This window comes from Sinocyclocheilus anshuiensis, unplaced genomic scaffold (genome assembly GCF_001515605.1).
Source record: "Sinocyclocheilus anshuiensis isolate Anshui unplaced genomic scaffold, SAMN03320099.WGS_v1.1 scaffold144, whole genome shotgun sequence".
Classification (NCBI taxonomy): Eukaryota; Metazoa; Chordata; class Actinopteri; order Cypriniformes; family Cyprinidae; genus Sinocyclocheilus; species Sinocyclocheilus anshuiensis.
This window is the reverse complement of record NW_015555720.1, coordinates 707,951-716,436: the sequence shown is the minus strand read 5'-3', so window position 1 is coordinate 716,436 and position 8,486 is coordinate 707,951. Positions and strand designations below refer to the sequence as shown.

Genomic DNA, 8,486 nt, shown 5'->3' with positions numbered 1-8,486 from the left:
TTTTTGGGGAAGGAAGGAAGGAAAGAGGAAAAGCGAAAAGATGATGTCTAAAGAATATTTCATGTTGTAGATTTCGGCCCCTCTGTATATTACTATTAGCAGATAAATTGTTTATTGTGATTTTTACTACTGAATGCAACTTATCGCTTGAGGCTGTGCATTACAATGACTTCACATCATGCCTTATGCCTGAAAACAATGGTAAATTCATTTTATGTTATTGTTTAAATTGTCCATCATGTACAGTCTATTCTTTACAGCATCTACAGAATTGCTTTAAGAAGACAATAAATGTGACTTAACTGTGGTAAAATGACTGTAATGCACAGCCTTGGCTTGCTGCTACATTTGACCACGCTTGGCATTATGAGCTGAGGGCTATGTTTTATTAAAAGCATCTCATGTGTGGTGTGTGTTCGGGGAGACTGGCGTCTGGTGTGCAGGTCTCAGATGTTGTGTGGAAGCGGAGGGTCACTGGTCTGTTTGCCGCTCTGCAGGAGATCTCAGACGACAGCTGCGGCTCCACTTCAGCACAGAACTGAGGTCAAGCTCACACACATACCACACATACCTTTACAGGGCAGCCAGGCCTCATTAATGCTGAATTACACACTGTTACTGTTACCACTACAGCTGTTTGTGTTTGTGCTGGGGAAAATCAGGCTGGCTGATCAGTTGCTATGGATTAGGTTACATTTTTACACACCAGATGGTGAACTCAGTAATACATTTCAGTGGGTTGCATGTGCATGTGATAATTTCATTTGATTCTTCAATTAGTAGTTATTTTAACACTATAGTATGTATTTTGCTTATCAAGAAACATTTTTAAAAGGAAATAAAATGAATGCTACAATTTTAGGTTTAATTTAATAGTCAAATGAGGCCCTCGAGTGGTTGTTCTATGGCAGTACAACGTGTTTTCCTACTTGCTTCTTTCTCCGCTGTCTCTCTTCAAGTCTGGAGTGATATATGTCAACTACTGCAACCTTCAGTGCTGAAAAAATGTATGGTAAACAGAGGTTAACAACAAGTCAGCATTCACTGTACTGTGATTTCATTAAAATTTACAAAGAAAAATTCATTAATACGTGCAAATTCCCTCAATTTACTGAATTGTGTATTACTATCTGTCATCTATATATGAAGTTGTTTTGAAATGTTTTTGAAAGTAGGGTTAGGATTAATCGTATCCAAAATAAAAGTTTTAGTTTATATATGTGTGTACTGTGTATATTTATTATGTATATATAAAGACACACACATACAGTATATATATTGAAAACATTTACGTATTTACATGTATATATTTCTATTAATATAATTTATATGATATAATAAACATAACATATATTTCTTAAATATATACATGCATGGGTGTGTATTCATATATACATAATTTAACATACACAAAATACACATATATTATGTACACAAAAACTTTTATTTTGGATGCGATTAATCGCGATTAATTGTTACCCAGCACTATATATATATATATATATATATATATACACACACAGCTTTAGTGACAAGCAACTACTTTCAAAAACATTTTAAAAACTTCATATATAGAATGTGTAATGTAAAAAAATAACTCTTTATATTTTTTTACATGCATTGTTTTTTTAATAAATATATATATGATGCAAAGACTATGTTAAAAAATTTTATGTTTCAAACAGAATTAAACATCAATGTAACATTTATTTGATTTTTTATTTAAAAAAATGAAGGTAAGAAAATGCTGTTTTTAAAAGTATTTTAAAATATATACTTACCGTGAAGAATATCAGTCATCGTCAACAAAGTTGATATCTTTCAAATCCCATTCAGCATAATTATCAAACTCCTAATTTTACATAGAGACAAAAAGAGAGAGGGGGTTGATTTGAATAATGTACAAATTAATTTGTTTTCAACAGACAGCACATTAGATCACTCACCTCCATGAAGTCTGCTCGAGCCGGCATGTATCCAGCCATATCTCTGGACAGCTGAGAATCGAATGAAGGCCTTGGAGGATCATCAGTGGCTGAAAGAGACACAAGACACAATCCTTGACTACTACTGCCTAAAAAGATATTTATATACCATAAACAAACACCAATCGTCACAGTTTCAATATTGTAGAATGGTCTCTGTGGGTTTATTTGCCTTAAAAACTAAATAAATCAGACAATCACATCTAGTGTTCATGCTGTTTATCTGTCTGGCCAAAGTGTGATAAATCAGCACCTGCAGGGGCTGTTGAGCTCATGATGAAAAACACAAACGGCCACACTGAAAGAACAACAGATTAGAACAAAAACAGATTTCCTGCAGAAAAGATGGTCTGACTGATAACAATAGCTCACAGCCAGAGTTAAAGAAGGATGACACTGAAGAGGGTAATTATTACATTAAAAAACAGTATAATAAGTTGTCTGTATCAATTTTAATGCCATTTTATTAGAATGATTACACTTAAAATTTGTTCAAACCTTGTGTGTATATTTATTTAGAGTTGAATGAACAGAACAGTAGCTTGTTTCTGGAGCTCACTTACGCTTAAAGGGAATGGCTGTGTCTGCTGTCCGGGACAGATGATCTTCCATCTGTCTGAGACTGAGCAGAGTGGAGGAGAACAGAGGATTGTTGATGAAGTTCTTCATGTAGTGCCCTTCAGACTCCTCTTTGGTCTTGGTGCGCATCTGGTAAGCCACGTCCTGCCTGAAGAAACACCCAGATATGCCATTAGCAGTGTTGTTTACTATTATGTATATAGCATTTATTCATATTTTTGAACTAGCTTTTACTTTCATAATTTTAGAGTTCATTTTAATTTTACTGTGCTTTTGTCATGTTTAGTAGTTTTTGTTTTTTTTGTTAAATAAATTTATAGCCAGCTTTAATTGATTTCCTTCTTAGTAATTTGTGTACTTCAGCTTGAACTTAAGGTTTTTTACATTTTCATGTAATTTTTCTTTTTTGATTACAGCTTTATTTAAATGAACAAAAACTATTTTTCATAGTTCTTGTTTACAATAACAACACTAGTCACACATTTTATAAAAATATGATTACTAAATTCATAAACGATGGATTTTACATTATATTCCACGATATTTAAAAAATATCATGCTACAACTACCATGAAAATACCTTGTTTTGGGCATGTATTAACAACTATGGTAGTAACTAGGGGTGTAACGTACACAAAAATGACGCTTCAGTACGTACCTCGGTTTTGACATCACGGTTCGGTATGGTTTCTGTACAGCAGCGGGAAAAACTAAACAAATTTTTATTTAAATTGCTCTTTCTTTAAATAAATTAAATTATAATTACAATTTTTTTAGGCATAAAAATCTACCTCAGTTTCTGCTCTAAACTATGAGGAGCCCTTTAACATTATTATAAGTTTTCATTTATAGCAATTGTAATTATTATTTATTTTTTAAATATAATAATTAACACAATACAATTGTATGCAAACAAATACATTGCACATAATGCTGTTTTTAAATTAACTTCTAAATTACAAAATTTATATTTTTTGTTGAAATATTTTATTTACACAGTGGCTGTCATAACTTGTTTCATAACAGATTTATTTAACATACATTAAATAATTAAGACATCACTAAAAGGGAAAAAGCAAAATATAATGAGTATATAGTCATATATTTCGCGAAATGCTCTTCTCTAGACTTAATTTCTCTAGCAAATAATGAGCTGTGGACACTGATGACTTGCGTGAAGTAAATGAAATGCAAAGTGACATTTTGTTTACAAGCTGTTTTATTGACGTTTTTCCACGGTTAAAACATTGAGTGATTACATGAGGCATGAGATGTTCATTCATGTTTATTTTGCATTAAAACTAGTAGTAATGAGGAAGGGATGATCGCTCTTACTCGCGCTCCATGCTGACGTTTAAACGGAGGTGTTTCTACAGCGATCTGTCGCACCAAATCAAAGTGCGTTAAAAGTGGAATTTCTAGTTTGAATTTCCTGCAAAAAAAACGGACAATTTGAAAGACAAGACTTTCTTATCAAAAGTAACAATATATAAAACTGGAAGTTTCCAATGAAGTTCGACTCATGCAGTGGTTAAAACATGCCGTATTTTTTCGGCACACATGTGTACTGCACCGAAAGACCCGTACTGAAAATTTTCGGTATGAATACGTATACCATTACACCCCTAGTAGTACTAGTAACAGAGTATTTTTTTTGTTAGTGTCTGGTTACTATGGTAAATTTCTGCAACAAATGTCAAAGCTGTTTCTTTTTCACATTTAGGTAGATGCCCTCCAGCAGATTTGCTAAACAATGTACTTACTTCCAGAACAAAAATTTCAATTAACCAAAACAATTTTAATAGTTTTAGTTAACAATAACAACACTGGTCACATATTTTATCAAAAATACCTAATACAGGGGTTTCTGGAGGTTTTTAATTCCTAAATCAAGATACACTTAAAGGGGTCATATGACGTTGCTAAAAATAACATTATTTTGTGTATTTGGTGTAATGAAATGTGTTTCACCACAAAGAAAACAAAAATAACGACTTTATTCAACAATTCGTCTCCTCCGCGTCACCCTATTGTGCCATTTTGGAGAGTATCACATACATAAACAACGTATGCTGTTCTGTGTCAGCTGTGCCATGTGGATACGTTGTTTTAATTTAGATCAAAGCACAAACAACGTAGAAAACGTATCCACGTGGCGCAGCTAACACAGAACAGCATACTCTGTTTACGTTCAGTGCGTACTCTCCAAAATGGTGTTAGGGTGACACAGAGGAGACGAATTGTTGAATAAAGTCGTTATTTCTGTTTTCTTTGTGTATAAAAAGTATTCTCGTAGCTTCGTAAAATTACAGTTGAACCCCTGATGTCACACGGATTATTTTACCGATCTCCTTTCTACGTTTCTGGACATTGATCGTGGTAATTATATTGCTGTCTATGGGGGGTCAGAGAGCTCTCAGAATGCATCAAAAATATCTTGATTTGTGTTCCGAAGATGAATGAAGGTCATACGGGTTTAGAACGACATGATGGTGAGTAATTAATGACAGAATTTTCATTTTTGGGTGAACTATCTCTTTAACAATGCCTGCAACATTTAATGCCATGAGATTATGAACTTAAGACATTCTGCTCTGATATAAAATGTTTTTGAGACCAGCAGAAGTAGAGTTGCAGATATGATGTAAAGAAATACACTGACCAGTTGCCAAAACCACAGTCCATGACGGCCTCCAACAGAGCCATCTCCTCCTGCACAGTCCAACCAGGCTCTAACACGGGAAAATCTGATGTCTAGAAGAAAGTAGATTAAAATAAATGTCATTTATAAGCGTCATAAGTGTCATTTACGGGCACAATATTGGACAGGATACAAGTTATGGGGCACAAAAAAAAATACACAATTTTATCCAAATAATTTTTTTTTTAAAGTTACGTAAATAATAACAAAAACGTGTCTCAATTTGCACATTTCTGGATTAAGTAATGTTTAAAAACAACTATTAATTTAAATCTTAAATCTAAATATTCAGTCTGCATATAAAAAAACACTTTGCTTATAAACTTTTTATATTCAGTGTAATAATTTTTAAATACAAACTGCTCTCTTTACCATGATTTCATACTTGTGGTCACTCTGGTGCTTTTTATACTCGTATCCTCTAGTAAAGCACTGCGACAGAGAAATTAAATCATATAGTACACATTCAATTAACAGTGACAGTATATGTTTTGTGCAGTCAGAGAGTAATGAGACCCTCAATCCAGCGACTCACCTGCAGACACAGGAGGAAAGGTGACGGTCCACATTCAGCACATTTAATGTAAGGCTCCACTAGATATGAGGAACATCCTCGACAGGGAGGCTTATCGAAAGGATCATCTGAAGAGACATGAGGTTTATTTACAAGAGTTATCATTTCAACAGACATATGTCTTGTACCAAAAACATGCTAACAGTTTCCAGCTTCATATCACAGTTATGACAGAACCATTTTATTGAATTTGAATTTGGCTGATTAAAATGTATCACAATGGTCAAGCCATCTGCCTAACACAGACGATACGGCATACATTTAGAGAGTTACGTTATAACTGTAAAGTTATTATTGAACAATAGCATTAATGAAAAACATAATTAATGAGAAATATAAGCATATTATTCTGACAGTTAAAAGTTGTAAAAATCAAATTAACTTTTACTATATATATATATATAAAATAAACATTTAAACTTTTATGTATCACTACTATCACACTGAATAAAAATTTTAATTTTTTATTTTAATACTGCAATATTCCAAGTTCTGCAAATATTGGGGTGGCACCATAGTACAATGATGGTATCAGATACTTTGCTAATTTGATATATGGGTCGACGAGACAACCTATTGTGGTGTTTGCATCAAAATAAATTTACAACAGTGATTTTACATACATAAAAAGCATACTAAATGCAAGTAAAATGCCTACTTGAATGTTTCTAATAACTTCTGTGAAAACAAAATGTCAAAATATGGGTAGAATAATGTTTCTTCGTCATTTAGTGTAACAGATATATTTACGTAAAAATTAAACAACACACTTATTCATACATGTGCTTATTAAAAACAAAAAAGAAAAAGTGGTCATTCTAAATTGTATAATATTTTGAAATAATTAAAATGATTGTCTTGTTGACAAATGGGTAAAACCCAGTGGTTTGAAGGAGACTGGTAAAGATTTAAAATGACAGTGAATTAGTATTACCATCTAATGATTCTTCTTCTAAATATGACTGACAAGATTTTTGTAACATGAATGTTACACTGAATGACATTTTAGTGAGTGTCTTCTGTAAATTACGGTAAAAATGTATGGTAACGTTAGTCGTCAGAAAAAAAATGAACAGGACCTACGGTAGAACAGGAGTCATTTTTGTTAGTGCCCAGTTACTATGGTAAAAGTCTGTAACTAATGCCAGAGCCGTTTCTTTTTCTCATTTAGGTAGTTACCTGCCCTCGAAAGAACAGCCGATCAGTGATTTGCTAAACGATGTACTTACTTCCAAAAGACGCCAGGCGATCCATGCTGTAACGTTAGATGAGGATGTGATCAGGAAAAATGTAAAACCTTCCTCTTCTCTGCGATCGTTTTGAATGCAGTTGATATTATTAACGTTACAGCTTTTTGATGAAGGAAACTCAACGGTTACGCGGATTAAGCCTCATCGTTAAAAGGAGTAAATAAAATCTAAGATTTTATGTTGAATTTAGCACACAACTGAAAATGTTAACATTTCATCCGTGCAGTTCAATGAACATCCCATGAGGAGGGGAAGTGACATTTTACATAGCGCCCCTAGCGGCACCTGAGTGGTAAATTATCTGTCCTGGACAGACCAACACTTTTTTTTTAATTTTTTAATTTTTGTATTGATTTATTGATTTAATTGATTTTTATTGAAATATTGATTGATTTTTATTGATTTCCAACATATAATATAAAGGTACTGAACAAATATAAACTACAAAAAAGAAATAGAAAATATACAGTATTATATAAATAATAATACAGGTAAAAATAAATAAATAAATAAAAATAATAATAGAATAACAGAAAAAGTGAAAGTGACGTGACATGTGGCCAAGTATGGTGACCCATACTTGGAATTAGTGCTCTGCATTTAACCCATCCAAAGTGCACACACACAGCAGTGAACACACACACACCGTGAACACACACCCGGAGCAGTGGGCAGCCATTTTTGCTGCGGCGCCCGGGGAGCAGTTGGGGGTTCGGTGCCTTGCTCAAGGGCACCTCAGTCGTGGTATTGAAGGTGGGAGAGAGCGCTGTACATTCACTCCCCCCACCTACAATCCCTGCTGGTACGAGACTCGAACCCACAACCTTTGGGTTGTCCGACTCTCTAACCATTAGGCCACGACTTCCCCCAAAAAAGAACAGGTATGAGATCATCATATAAATAACAGAAAAGCTTCACAAAGAGACCTAGTGCGTTTTGCTTTACTGTTTTTCAACCCAAGTAGTAACTCAATATAATTTTTCATATCTATCTGAAATAACAAAAAGTTGGGTTTTCCTTTAGCCCATTTCTGTTTATGTATATGGTATTTGCCCATAATCAAACAAAGATTAACAATAAAGGCCACATTTGGTGGTAATCTTTGTCTATTACAATAAAAAAATACATATTTTTCAGAAAAGTAAACTTTCATGCCTAGGCATTTACAAAGGTGGACAGACCAACACATGTAGTTCGTGTCAATTTCAGATGAGTCAAGACCTCTTCGACAGTGCAATTAATTTTTATCCAAAAATAACAAAAAACCTTCCAGTGCTGTACACAGCCCCCTAAAGTGTATAATAATCAAGCTTATCTGGCATGGTGTACAACATATTATGCGCTAGTACAACCTTTAGGGAGACTGGCCAGATCTTTCGGTTTCATCACTATCCCAC

The 8,486-nt window shown here is 33.6% G+C and overlaps 1 pseudogene; it reads right to left on the bottom strand.

Moving 5' to 3' along the window:
- Nucleotides 1-7,300, bottom strand: part of LOC107672424 (transcriptional adapter 2-alpha-like) — an 18,801-nt pseudogene extending 11,501 nt beyond the window's left edge.
- Between the last annotated feature and the right edge of the window lie 1,186 nt (nt 7,301-8,486).